Below are 14,958 nucleotides of genomic sequence, written 5' to 3'. Positions count from 1 at the left end.
ACTCAGGCTCATGGATCTCTCTGAACTAAATTAAACATTTCTTGTAAAGTTTCTACTTCTGAAGAGGGGAATAGGATGCTTCTCTGCGTCTTGAACAATGGAACTGAACTAGGAGAGAGCCGGTTCCTCATCCCGACTCTCTGTTTCTGGAGAAAAGTGGGCACACGAACTTGGCCCTTCTTCCTGTCTCGGGGAAGCCCTGGGGGAAGACGCCCCTGAGCCAGCCTGGAGCCAGGAGCCTGTCTGCAGAAACTGTTGGGCCTGTTCCTCCCACTGATGTTTACTTGGCCGGGAGGCCCAGCGTGATGAAACCTGGCCCTGTTGCCGAGCACCTTGGGAGGCCTCACTCCAGGGTCCCTCTGTGCTCAGACAGTGGCCCTTTGTGGAGCAGAGAAGCAGGACTGAAAGTGGAGCTGCCTCCGTTCCCCCCACCCCCGCCCCCATCCCCGGCAGTCATGGACCATCCTGTGCCTGGGTGGCCTCTGTGCAAATCCGTGGCTGGCAGAGTGAGGTAGGTCATCCAGGCAACCAGCTAGACTAGAGGAGTGAGGAAGGGTCCTGCTAGAAGGGCCTGCTGAAACCAGACCTGCTGCGCATCTGGTCCCTTAGCTGCACAGAGGCTGCTGCTTCTGGAGACTGGTCCCCCTACAGGCCAGAGTGACACTTTGCACCATCCTGTCTGTGTCTGTGTTGCTTAGTCGTTCAGTTGTGCCCTGACTCTGCGACCCCATGGACTGTATCCCACCAGGCTCCTTGTCCATGGGATTTTTCAGTCAAGAATACTGGAGTGGGTTGCCATTTCCTCTTCCAGGGGATCTTCCCAACCCAGGGATCGAACCCGAGTCTCCTGCATTGGCAGGCGGATTCTTTACTGCTGAGCCATCGGGAAGCCCCTTCTTATCCCACCACTGCCATATATGCCCTAGGATTTACGGCAAGTCCTTCTAATGTGGGTTCTCCCTTCTGCCTCTGTTTCACTGGACCCTACACTCACTCAGAGGTGGGGTTTGGGGGAATGGGGGATGGGAGGGCAGACTGGGAATCCTTAGATGTCATCCGAAACCTGGTGGGTGGAAATCAAGGGGAGGGACGACTGACTACAGGAAGGAGGATTGTGTAGCACAGATGAAAACAAAGGGTATTTCACTGACCTGGGGTCAGGAGGCTCAGGACTCCTGCTGAGCCACTCACTTGCTGGGTGACAGTAGCCAGTTGCTTTCCTTTTCTCTGCCCCTGTTTCTCTAGCTGGCCTCACTTTCCCAGCTGCAAACTTACGGAGGCAGAGTTGATAAATGTCAAGAATTTTTGCGGTTCTGATTTTTCAAAATTCTGTGATCACAGGGAGGAAAAGGAAGAGTGGGGGTGGGTTAGACGTAGGTAGCTGACACAGTGCTCTCTGACTTCACCAGCAGTCACTAAGCAGCCTCTTCTCTGCTTCCACGATCCCTTCCCCTTCTCCTTTCCACCTCACTTTGAGGGCTTCTTCTTTTTTTTTTCCCCCATATGGACCATTTTTAAAGACTTTATTGAATTTGTTACAATATTGCTTCTGTTTTGTTTTGGAGTATTTTTTTTTGGCTGAGAGGCATATGAGATCTTAGCTCCCCAACCAGGGACTGAACCCACATCCCCTGCATTAGACCTCGGGGCAAGTCCTCTTGATGACCTCTTGTGATGAGATCTAGAAGCTGATTGGTATACATTTGTTTTATTCCATGTTTTGCCCCCACAGGGACAGGAAGGGGGGCAGAAAATAAGAGAGGAGGGACTTCCTTGGTGGTCCAGTGGTTAACGCTCCACACTCCCAGTGCAGGGCTCTCCATTCGATCCCTTGTCAGGGAGCTAGATCCCACATGCTGCAGCTAGGAGTTCACATGCCACGACAAAGATCGAAGGTCCCGAGTGCCACAACTAAGACTTGACACAGCCACATAAACAAACACAAACTAAACTTTAAAAAAAGAAAGAGGTAAGGGTGGGATAGACAGAATTGATGACATAGAGCTCAAGGAGAGAAAAGAGAAAGGAAAAGCGAAGGTGGGGGATGATGAAAGGGGGAAAGTAGAAGCAGGAGGAGGTAAGACTGAAAGAAAAAGGGTGAAATGAGATAGGGGGAAGAAGGTAGGAATGAAAGAGAAAAACAGGAAGAGAGCCGGTGGGAAAAGACCGAAGCTTGGATATATGCCACACGTGGGGATGTCTTGGAGTTTTCCAGGACAAAAACAGTTCAGTTTGTTTGGAGCTAAGAGTGTGTATAGGGAAGACAAAATTAGAACCAGGTTGTAAAAGGTTTTGAATGCCAGGCTAACAGATTTGGACTTTATGTCTACTATTTTCTGCAGCTCAAATCCCCTGTGATAAGCTTGGGTGAGGGCCAGAGAGGCGTTTTCATTCATCCATCCATTTAACAAGGGACAGTGTCTTATCCAATGATGTATCCCCAGAGCATAATACAATATTTGCACAGAAGAGGTAGTCAGGAAATGCCTAGAAAAATTGAACACTTGAACCGAAAGTGGAGTCCTTGGAGGAAGCAGGGGCTGTGACCATCTCACAGAGAGTGTAAGAACGTGTGTGTATGCTTATTCATTCAGAGCAACCCCATAGACTGTAGCCTGCCAGACTCCTCTGTTCAAGGGATTCTCCAGGCAAGAATACTGGAGTGGGTAGCCATTCCTTTCTCCAGGGGATCTTCCCAACCTAGGGATTGAACCCTGTCTCCTGCATTGCAGGTGGATTCTTTACCATCTGAGCCACCAGGGAAGTCCAGGTATAAGAATAACCATAGTTTAAGCTAGAAACTGCTAGGTACCCTAAGAAAGGTCCAGATAAGAGTCATGGGAGATCAGAGGAAAGTGAGACGGCCCTCCCTGTTACTTGCAGCATGAAAGTCCCAGAGAAGATTGTAATGGGGTCATTTTAGGTCACATACCCAACCTTGAATTAATCTTTGTGCCCAGGAAGATAAATCTCATTGGAGGTTACAGAGTTCTGTGTATGAATGAAGAGCAAAGAGTTCTTTAAAGAAAAGGGGGAGATTATTCCCAGAAGAGCGGAAATTAGAACCAGGCATGGCTGCCGCAGCCTGCTGTAATGAAAAGAGGTGAGCACGTCGGGAGGAGTAGGGATTTTATTAAGGTAGGGATCTGTACAAGGTTGGTGGGGAGGCTAGGACACCTGAGGCTCCCCATGGGAGGCCCCCATGCCGGGCCTCAGGTAACAAGCTAAGGAGTTGAGACTTACTTGTCTTTTGAGCTGGAAAGGGTCCTTGTTGGAGCTGTGCTCTGGAATATTTAATCAGTCCACTAAGGTATAGAATGGATCAGAGGCTAGAAGACCAGGCAGTGATGGGAAATTATTCCAGCATGTTCTTTGATAAAATCCATATGCAAGATCTGTCACCCACCTCAGTGTGCTTTACATTGTAACTTGGTTTGTTTTTCATTCTTCTCATTCTAGGTCAGAAAGCTGAAAAGGACAGAGTCACACCTCTGCTAACAGGGGCTGTCCCTTCCTTCTCTCAGTGTGGCAAGCACCTCACTGGGGAAATGGATGTTCCAGAAATTTACAGGGGCAGGTGAACCTTGTAAAGTGCTCACTCTTTGAAGATCTGGGCAGTTTCCAGCCAAACTTCTGGAGAGCGGCAGGATCAGCAGCCCCTGTCACTGGGAACCTGACATAATGATAAGAGAAGCAGCTGCGAGGGATCTTAACAGGTAACTTCAGGCTCCTGCTTTTGAGCAAGCCAGTAGCCCAGAGTCAGCCCTCGCCCTGTCCTAAATATCTCCACAAGGGGACTTCTGTGGTGGTCCAGTAGTTAAGACTACACCATGCAATGCAGGGGATGTGGGTTCAATCCCTGGTCGGGGAAATAAAATCCCACATGCAACTAAATCCACACGCCACACCTGCTGAAGCCCATATCTGAGCTTGCATTTCCTTGTAGGTAAAATGAAGGGAGTAACACCAACCACGGAGAGTCCTTGTGAGGGTTGAATAAGTTAACACTATTGGCAGGGTGCCACACAAGCCACAGGCACCGGGCAAATGTGAATTCTTATTCATCTTTCAGTAACAGAGCTACGAACTGTTAGAGCTGGAGGGGTCTTAGAAGGGACTGGTCCAACCCTTTCATTCCATGTGGTGAGAGGACTCCTGATAGCTAATCTCTTTCCTGTTGAAGTATTTGCTGATTCTGTCTTCACTAGAAGCAGAGAGCTGATGTCCCTCCTACGTAAATCCAATTTGAGCTCTATATCTGCCCATAAAAGGATATCTTGACTCCTCCATTTTTTCCCCAAGAACACTTGCCTATCATTTGCTCTTTGCTCTGCCAAAGGTGTGATCGATTAATGTACCATATTCAAAATGATCACGATTATGTGGGAGGATTGTATTAGCAACACAGCAGGGGAATCCTAAACAAATCCAGCAATACTGGAATAGCTGAAGGAAATTGGTTGTATTTATTCTTGGATAAGCTAAGAGTTAGGAGAAGGCAATGGCACCCCACTCCAGTATTCTTGCCTAGAAAATCCCATGGAAGGAGGAGCCTGGTAGGCTGCAGACCATGGGGTCGCTAGGAGTCGGACAGGACTGAGCGACTTCACTTTCATTTTTCACTTTCATGCATTGGAGAAGGGAATGGCAACCCACTCCAGTGTTCTTGCCTGGAGAATCCCAGGGATGGCAGAGCCTGGTGGGCTGCCGTTTATGGGGTCGCACAGAGTCGGGCACGACTGAAGCAACTTAGCAGCAGCAGCAGCAGCAAGCTAAGAGTTAAATACAATTACTTGTATTTTTTTTCACTCTGCTTAATATTTTTAGGAATACAAATTGTTATTTTTCTTTTTTGAGGGCTTTAAAAAATAATTTTACTTAATTTATTATTTTTGGCTGTGCTGGGTCTTTGTGGCTCAGGCCTTTCCTCCAGTTGCAGCAAGTGGAGGCTACTCTCCAGTTGGGGTGTGCAGGCTTCTCGTTGCTGTAGCTTCTCTGGTTGTGGAGCATGGGTTCTAGAGCACAGGCTCAATAGCTGTGGCGCTCAGGCTTAGTTGCTCCTTGGCATATGGGAGCTTCCCGGATCAGGGATTGAACCTGTGTCTCCTGCACTGGCAGGCGGATTGTCTACTAGTGGGCCACCAGGGTAGCCCCAAGAGGGCTTTTTTTTTTTTTAATTTTGGCTGTGCTGGGTGTTCCTTGCTTCCTCTAGTTGTGGTGTGTGGGCTTCTTTTGTTGAGGAGGATGGGCTCTAGAGTGCTTGGACCCAGTGGTTGTAGCCTGCTGGCTCAGTAGCCCCACAGCAGGTGGGATCTTAATTCCCCGACCAGGCATCGAAGGCATCGAAACTGAGTCCCCTACATTGGAAGGTGGATTCTTAATCACTGAACCACCAAGGAAGTCCCCAAATTGTTATTGTGGCAAAATACTTATAACATGAAGTGTCCTATGTTAACTATTTTGGGGTGTAGAATTCAGTGACATTAGGGACTTTCACAATGTTGTGTGGCCACCACCACCAGTCCCAGAACTTCATCACCCATAAACAGTAACTACCTTCCTCCCAGTCCCTGGTAACCTCTAGTCTAGTTTCTGTCTCTATGAACTTGCCTATGCTAGAAACTTCATATAAGTGAAACAGACACTATGTATCCTTTGGTATCTGGCTTCTTTTACTTAGCATAATGTTTTCAGGGTTCATGTTGTGGCATATATCAGAATTTCATTCCTTCTTAAGGCTGAATAATATTCCATTGTATGAAAATTGGAGATATCAAGGGAACATTCCATGCAAGGATGAACACGATAAAGGACAGAAACAGTAAGGATCTAAAAGAAGCAGAAGAGGTTAAGAAGAGGTGGGAAGAATACACAAAACTATACAAAAAAACAGTCTTAATGACCTGGATAACTACAGAGATGTCATCACTCACTTAGAGCCAGACAGCCTGGGATGTGAAGTCAAGAGGGCCTTAGGAAGCATCACTATGAGCAAAGATAGTGAAAGGGACAGAATTCCAGTTGAGCTATTTCAAATCCTAAAATATGATGCTGTGAAAGTGCTGCACTCAATAGTCAGCATATTTGGAAAACTCAGCAGTGGCCACAGGACTGGGAATTGTCAGTTTTCATTTCAATCCCAAAGAAGGGCAATGCCAAAGGATGTTCAAACTACCATACAATTTCACTCATTTCACATGCTAGCAAAGTTATGCTCAAAATCCTTCAAGCTAGGCTTCAGCAATATGTGAACTGAGAACTTACAGATTTACGAGCTGGATTTAAAAAAGGCAGAGGAACCAGAGATCAAATTGCCAATATTCTTTGTTGGATCATGGAGAAAGCAAGGGAGTTCCAGAAAAATATCTACTTCTGCTTCATTAACTAAGCTAAAGCCTTAGACTGTGTAGATCACAACACACTGTGGAAAACTCTTAAATTTAAGAGATGGGAATATCAGACCACCTTAGCTGCCTCCTGAGAAGCCTGTATGCAGGTCAAGAAGCAACAATTAGCACTGGACATGAAACAATGGACTGGTTCCAAATTGGAAAAGGAGTACATCAAGACTGTATGTTGTCACCCTGCTTATTTAATTTCTACGCAGAGTACATCATGCAAAATGCTGGGCCGGATGAAGCACAAGCTGGAATCAAGATTGCCAGGAGAAATATCAATAACCTCAGATATGCAGATGACACCACCCTAATGGCAGAAAGAGAAGAGAAACTAAAGAGACTCTTGATGAAGATGAAAGAGGAAAGTGAAAAAGTTGGCTTAAAATTCAACATTTGAAACACTAAGATCATGGTATCCAGTCCCATTACTTCATGGCAAATAGATGGGGAAGCAATGGAAACAGTGACAGATGTTATTTTCTTGGGTTCCAAAATCACTGTGGACAGTGACTGTAGCCATGAAATTAAAAGACGCTTGCTCCTCGGAAGAAAAGCTATGACAAACCTAGACAGTGTATTAAAAAGCAGACACACACACACAAACACACACACACACACACAGCAGAAACATTACTTTGCAAACAGTGGTCCATATAGTCAAAGCTCTGGTTTTTCCATAGCTTTAGTAGTCATGTATGTATGTGAGAGTTGGATTATAAAGAAGGCTGAGTGCCAAAGAATTGATGCTTTTGAACTGTGGTATCGGAGAAGACTCTTTGAGAGTCCCTTGGACAGCAAGGAGATTAAACCAGTCAATTCTAAAGGAAATCAACTCTTAATATTCATTGGAAGGACTGATGCTGAAGCTAAAGCTCCAATATTTTGGCCACCTGGTGCGAAGAGCCGACTCATTGGAAAAGACCCTGATGGTGGGAAAGATTGAAGGCAGGAGGAGAAGGGGACGACAGAAGATGAAATGGCTAGGTAGCATGACTGACTCAATGGACATAAATTTGAGCAAACTCTGGGAGACAGTGTAGGACAGGGAGCCTGGCGTGCTGCAGTCTGTGGAGGCACAAAGAGTCAAACACAACTTAGCAACTGAACAACAGCAAGGAGATTTCACTCTCTCTGCCTGATAGACTTCAGTTTGGGACACTAGCCTTTCCTGCCTTTGGACTGAGATTACACTGCTGGCTCTCCCGGGTCTCCAGCTTGCTAACTGCAGATCTTGGGACTTCTTGGCCTCCATAACTGAAACAAGGGAAGGGGGCAGAGCACAGCCTTTCTAAGAATGACATAGTCATGCTGCTACTGCTGCTAAGTCGCTTCAGTCGTGTCCAACTCTGTGTGACCCCATAGACTACAGCCCACCAGGCCCCGCCATCCCTGGGATTCTCATAGGACATGACAAAAACTGGTTAAAACCAACGAGATGGTTGGTTCTGTCCAAGATGGCAGAAGATTCAACTTCCAGTAGACCTTGAGCCTCATTATATGCTCACTGTAATATATTAGAATCTAAATGGCACACCCGCCAGTGCCATGACAGCTCCTTACTTGAAACAGTTGGAATAATCCTCTCACTCATCAGTCCATGAAATTACCCATCCAGTAAAAACTAACCACCCCATATTTTGGGGCCTCTCACCTTTTAAGATGGCCTACACTCTGTGGGGTGTGGTGTGTTTCTCTTTAAATAAATCCACTTCTTACCTTTGTCTCTCACTGAATACTTTCTGCCATGAGACATAATGAACTTGAGCTTCATTAAGTCCTGAGACCAGGTATGTGATCTCAATGAAAAGACAATGAGTTCTAGCAGAGTTTGAGTCCTCGCCCATGGGTTCAAATCCTGACTGAGTTGCACAGTTTTGTAACCACATGAGTTAATTCCTTATAATAAATCTATCTCTCTATTGATATGCATGCTAAGTTGCTTCAGTTGTGTCTGACTCTTTGCAATCCTCTGGACTGTAGCCTGCCAGGCACCTCTGTTCATGGGATTCTCCAGGCAAGAATACTGGAGTGGGTTGCCATTTCCTCCTCCAGGGGATCTTCCTGACCCAGGGATGGAACCCGAGTCTCTTACATCTCTTGCATTGGCAGGTGGGTTCTTTACCACTAGCTCCACCCGGGAAGCCCAATATAGTCTATATATCCTATTAGTTGTTTCTGTGGAGAACTCAGAGTAATACGATTTGTGATTTTTATGTCTTGTTTAAGAAATTCTCTTCTATCCTGAAGTCCTAAATATAATCTCCTTTAGTTACTTCTAAAGATTTTAAGGTTTTGCGTTTCAAATTTAGGTCCTTAATCTAACAGAATGTTATTATTGTGTGTGCTCCAAGGTAGAAGTTCAATTTTATTTTTTTCCAAATGAATAACTGATTGTTCAGATCATTTTAAAAGTAATCCATCTGTGTTAATTTCCCAGGGCTGTCATAACAAATTACCATAAATTGGGTGGCTTAAAACAACAGAAAATTTATTCTCTCACAGTTCAAGAGGCCAGGAGTCCAAAGTCAAGGTATGGGCAGAATTGGTTTCTTCTGGAAGCTCTGAGGGAGAAAACATCCTATGCCTTTCTCCTGGTTTCGGGTGGTTCAGGATCCTTACCATAAGGATTTGCTTGTAGACACATCACCCTAGTCTCTGCCTTGGCCTTCACATCTCCTTCTTCTCTTTGTTTCTGTGTGTCTTCTTTTCTCACATAGACACCAGTCACTGGATTTAGGGCACCCTCTAAATCCAAGTGTGTTCACCTTGAGACCCTTGACTAATTACATCTGGAAAGATCCGGTTGTCTAAGGTCATATGCTGAGGTTCCAGGTAGAAATGAATTTGGAGGAGATACTACTCCACCTGTGACACCATCCTTTACTATTCTTTTGCAAATGTCATCTCTATTATACAGCAAATGTCCATATAAGTGTGGGTAGAATAGTCATCTTATCATGCAAACTTCTGATGAAATGGTTATACATGTCACAAGATCATCTTATTAATCCTCACAACAGTTCTATGAGGTAAGTACTATGAAAATCACATTATTGTTGTGATAACAAACAACACCAAATCTCATTGTCTTTTAACAAAAAATTTTTCTCCCTCAGATTACACATCAGCAGCTGTGGGGCAGCTGTGGGTTGGCTGAGGCTCTGCTCTCTGTGTTGAAGGCTGTAGGCACAGGTGATGCCATTCCAGTGGCAGAGATAAAAGAGTTTGATTTTAGATTAAAACATGCTATAGTTCTTCAGGTTTCTGCTTAGGACTGGCCTATAGTCTCTCCAACTCAAATTCCATTGGCCAAAAGGAGTCATGTGATCAAGTCTGACCTCGGCCTGGGGAAGTGTACTCCTTCCTTTGGAGTCACATGGCAACTGGCTAGAATGTGTAATCTTACTGGGAAGTGGGAGAGCAAATAATCTGAGACAATGATATCTCTCCCACAGGGGTTAAGTAACTTGCCCAAGGTCAAAGAGCTGAGAAGGGACAGAGCCAGGATTCAAACTTGGACAGTCTTTCTCCACAGCCATAGTGCACTCCATACCTCCATGTCTGCTAGATGGTGTGCAGATCCATCTAAGCTTTAGGCCTTCTGCATGTGCCTTCCTGTACCCTGGAGTGTCCTTCTTCCTCTGCATGTTCAATTCACCCTTTCAGATCCACTCTGATACCTCCTTTGTGAACTTCTCTCCTTGGAATTGTCACGCGAGTGTATGTTCCTCGGTTCTTTGTCTCGTCACAACAAAGATTTGGAGCGACGGACATTAAAGCCCTCGGCGCGTCACAGCTCTCAGGTCTTGGACAAACCGTGTTACAGCTCTTAGGCAAATCAGTGTTACAGCTCTATTTTATTTAGAAGATAGCAAGAGGGAGAGAGGCAGAGAGAGAGGCAGAGAGAGAGAGAGAGAGAGGGAGAGAGAGAGAGAGAGAGAGAAAAGAGCGCACGCATGCACGTGGGAGAGAGAGTCTGAGAGAAAGTGCTTTGGCTCCTCCTTTTATATGTGTTTTCCTCCACCTGGGCCTGCCCTATGCAAATTGGGCTTAGCCAGGAGTGCTGTTTGTTCTGCCTGAAGTTTTCACTCTGGTCCTCGGACCTTCCTTTGACCTTCCTTGTCTTTTAGCCACCACCATTTTGGACTCCTTTTCCCTATTCTACCTACCTAACATTCCCCCCTCGAGATGGGAGGCCCAATTCTTTGGGAATAGGGACGTCGAGGTCTTTCTGGCTACTTCCTGCTGAACTGGGGCGGCGAGGGGTATTGGGCCTCCCCCTCTTGCTAGTCTCAATCCTCAGAGTCCTTATAGCGGTGTCCAAGGGTGTGTGATATTTTCCATGGTCAGCTGTAGTTTTATATCTTTGTTGAACTGGCACTGCATGTTGTAGCTGGTTGACCTGGGCAGAGACAAAACAGGTTAGACAATTGACAGTACATAGAATAATCATAAGCATCATCAATATAGCATAACAAGGACTAGTAGGGACATTGGTATATTTTAAATTCACATGTCACTGAGTGTATGTTCCTCAGTTCTTTGTCTCGTCACAACAAAGATTTGGAGCAACGGACATTAAAGCCCTCGGCGCATCACAGCTCTTGGGTCTTGGACAAACCGTGTTACAGCTCTTAGGCAAATCAGTGTTACAGCTCCATTTTATTTAGAAGATAGCAGGAGAGTGAGAGAGAGAGACAGAGAGAAAGAGAGAGAGAAAAGAGCGCATGCATGCACGCGGGAGAGAGAGTCCGTGAGAAAGCGCTTTGGCTCCTCCTTTTATATGTTTTTTCCTCCACCTGGGCCTGCCCTATGCAAATTGGGCTTACCCAGGAGTGCTGTTTGTTCTGTTTGTTCTGCCTGAAGTCTTCACTCTGATCCTCGGACCTTCCTTGTCTTTTAGCCACCGACATTTTGGACTCCTTTTCCCTATTCTACCTACCTAACAGAATTAATCACCATGTGCCCCCATCACTTTTTTTTTTTTTTTTTAATTTTGGCTGTGCTGGGTTTTTGTTCTAGCACATTAGCTTTCTCTAGTGTGACCTTTAGGAGGTTTTTTAGTTGTGGTTAGTGGGCAGATGGTGACTGCAGCTATGAAATTAAAAGATGCTTGCTCCTTGGAAGAAAAGCTATGACCAACCTAGACATCATATTAAAAAGCAGAGACATTACTTTGCCAACAAAGGTCCACCTAGTCAAAGCTATGGTTTTTCCAGTAGTCATGTATGGATGTGAGAGTTGGACTATAAAGAAAGCTGAGTGCTGAAGAATTGATGCTTTTGAGCTGTGGTGTTGGAGAAGACTCTTGAGAGTCCCTTGGATTGCAAGGAGATCCAACCAGTCCATCCTAAAGGAAATCAGTCCTGAATATTCATTGGAAGAACTGATGCTGAAGCCGAAACTCCAATACTTTGGCCACCTGATGTGAAGAACTGACTCACTGGAAAAGACCCTGATGCTGGGAGAGATTGAAGGCAGGAGACAGGGACGACAGAGGATGAGATGGTTGAATGGCATAACCAACTCGATGGATATGAGTTTGAACAAGCTTCGGGAGCTGGGAGTTGGTGATGGACAGGGAAGCCTGGAAAGCTGCAGTCCATGGGGTTGCAAAGAGTTGGACTTGACTGAGTGACTGAACTGAACTGAACTGAACTGAATGGGCTTAGTTGCCCCGAGGCATCTGGGATTTTAGTTCCTGGACCAGGGATCAAACCTGAGTCCCCTGCATTGGAAGGTGGATTCTTAACCACTGAACCACCAGGTAAGTCTCTCCCATCACACTTTATAAGTATATTACTGTTTTGTACTCACTGCCCTATCCCCTCTGAAGGGTGGGAATGCATTCTTATTTCTCATGTGTCTCCTCTGCCCCAAGGCCTTGCACAGTGTCCCCTAAATGTTTGCAGTATTTGGGGATGAGATGAGTGGTGGGGGGTGGGGGGGCCACTGAGCTGCAATGGGGCCATGCTCCTGGGGATGAGAACACTTGGCCTACTTTTTCATCCCTCTAACCTAAGCTTAGCACCTGGTGCTTAGGTGACTGGCAGGTCAGCACCCCGTGACTCACTCTGTAAGCCTTTAGCACCCTCACCTCGAGCCCTTGGGCTGGGGTGTGTGTGTGTTGGTGGTGGTGAGAGAGGAGGTGGGAATTAACTTTTGCCTTTCAGAAGCCCTCCCCTTTCCCCGCCCCAGGAAAAGGACAAGTAAAAGTCCTTCTCTTAAGTGGTCTGGGCAAGTCCCTACCCATCAGGTGTAGGAGGACTGGGGAAGCCTTGGAAGGTACGGGGAAGGGTGAGAGCACTGCTGGGTCAGAGGAGAGGAGCAGCGAATAGGAAAGAGTGTGAACTGCACCGTGAAAGCTTTCACTAATTTGTCCAAGTGATTGAATTTAACCTCTTTGAGCTTCAGTTTCCCCAGCTGTCATCTGGAGACCATCTTGCCTTCTTCCTTAAGCAGTTGTAAAAATATATAGTTAAATGTTAGATGCCCTTAGGAATGCAGCCTTGATATTACACAGACCTGTGTTGGAATCCCCCTCATAAATGATGCGACTGTGGGAAAAACGCAAAGCTCCATGAGCCATGGTGCCCTCATCTATAAAATGGGGGTAATAATTAGAGCTACCTCTCAGGGTGAGAAAACTATGTAAATAAAGTGCTTGGCACATAGTGCTCAATAATACTGTCTGTTTTCATATGAGTTGATGACACTTATTATTTAAGGAAAGGACCACACCTGGGAACGTTAAAAGGAAGGACACGGAGTCTAACTCACCCTGGACTGACTGCTTCCTTTAGCCAAGTATGAGGTGTGGCTCAGATGAATGAGGAAGTTGATCAGGAGGTGACGGCACATAGCACTGTCTTTACACTATCTCCTCCCAAGGGGGAAGAGTAGAGAGATTTGCTGACCCACCCCAAAGATCAGATGTCCTTGTCCCCTGCCCACCCCACCGCCACACACACATACAGTCCATTGACTCGTTATGGTGCCTTCCTGCCAATCTAGTCATCAAATCTTATGGGGGCAGCCTTTGTAATAATAATGATTGTATGAGACTGGTGGTACTGTTACTCTGAAGCATCCTTCATAATCTCTTTTGCAGAAACAGAATCTAGAGTTAGGGACTTCGCTGGTGGTACAGTGGATCAGAATCTGCCTGCCAATGTAGGGTTTGATCCCTGGTCTGGGAAGATTCTACATGCCATGGAGCCCATGTGCCTAGAGCCTGTGCTCCACAATAAGAGAAGCCCATAAACCACAATGAAGAGTAGACCCCGCTGGCCACAACTAGAGAAAGTCTGTGCTCAGCAGCGAAGACCCAGAGCAACCAAAAATAAACAAGCAAACAAAAATTAATAAATAAAGCTATCCTGGGACTTCCCTGGGAGGAGGTGGGGAAGAATCCGCCTTCCAATGCAGGGGACATGAGTTCGATCTCTGATTGGGGAGCTAAGATCCCTCATGCCGTGCGGCAACTAAGCCTGGGCACTACAACTAGAGAGCCCATGTGCTGCAACTCGAGAAGCCCTTAAGCCATAAAGAAGTTACATGCTGCAACTGAGACCAGTTAAATAAGTTTAAAATATATATATATTATATAAAGAATCCAGAGTTAGCAGGGACTTGGAGATTATTCTGCATTTCACAGATGGGGAAACTGAAGTCCAGAGAAGGGAAGGGTTTACCCTGCTGCTGCTGCTGCTGCTAAGTCGCTTCCATCGTGTCCGACTCTGTGCGACCCCACAGACGGCAGCCCACCAGGTTCCCCCGTCCCTGGGATTCTCCAGGCAAGAACAGTGGAGTGGGTCGCCATTTCCTTCTCCAATGCATGAAAGTGAAAAGTGAAAGTGAAGTCACCCCACAAAAAGTCCATGGCAGAGGTAGGACTAAACCTGTAGCTCCCAGCCCAGGGCCAGCGCTCCTGTCACCACACACCTGTCCTAGGCTTTCTTTTCCCACTGCCACCCCACCTATTCTCCAATCTTCTGGACCACTGCAGTGGTCCCTAACTGGTCCTCCCTGCCTTTAGTGCCTTCCTGTCAATTTGTTCTATATATTCAGCCTGGTGACTGTCTGGAAGCACAGCCTTGATCTTGTCTCTTCCTTCCTAATAGAACGTACTCATTTTTCAGCCTGAAGAGTTATCTGATTCCTGGTTCAACCTCTAACTGAAGATCCAGTCTTTGTTTGAATACATTTATTGACATTTATTGACAGGGAGTTCCTCACTCCCATGGTGGTCCACTGCATCCTTGGATCCTGTTGATTACTGTTGTTGTCTAGTCGCTAAGTTGTGTCCGACTTCTTTGCAACCCCATGGACCAGGCTCCTCCGTCCATGGGATTTCCCAGGCAAGAATACTGGAGTGGGTCGCCATTTCTTCCTCCAGGGGATCTTCCAGATCCAGAAATTGTACCTGTGTCTCCTGCATTGGAGCTTCCCTGGCAGCTCAGTGGTAAAGAATCTGCCTGCAAGGCAGGAGACACAGGAGACAGGAGTTCAATCCCTGGGCCAGGAAGATCCCTTGGAGGAGGGCATGGCAACCCACTCA

At 46.3% G+C, this 14,958-nt stretch overlaps 1 protein-coding gene across 4 annotated transcripts in view; it reads left to right on the top strand.

Moving 5' to 3' along the window:
* EPB41L1 (erythrocyte membrane protein band 4.1 like 1) overlaps window positions 1–14,958 on the top strand; it is a 177,845-nt gene that overhangs the window by 23,952 nt on the left and 138,935 nt on the right. For all 4 annotated transcript variants that reach the window (XM_027558657.1, XM_027558647.1, XM_027558659.1 and 1 more), the window contains exon 2: window positions 3,460–3,716. The gene's annotated coding sequence lies outside the window, so the exon portion shown is untranslated. The remainder of the gene's footprint in view (window positions 1–3,459; window positions 3,717–14,958) is intronic.

The sequence above is a fragment of the Bos indicus x Bos taurus genome, chromosome 13, assembly GCF_003369695.1.
Source record: "Bos indicus x Bos taurus breed Angus x Brahman F1 hybrid chromosome 13, Bos_hybrid_MaternalHap_v2.0, whole genome shotgun sequence".
NCBI classification, from domain to species: Eukaryota; Metazoa; Chordata; class Mammalia; order Artiodactyla; family Bovidae; genus Bos; species Bos indicus x Bos taurus.
Note: the sequence above shows the minus strand (reverse complement) of the source record. Positions and strands in the feature narration are given on the sequence as shown.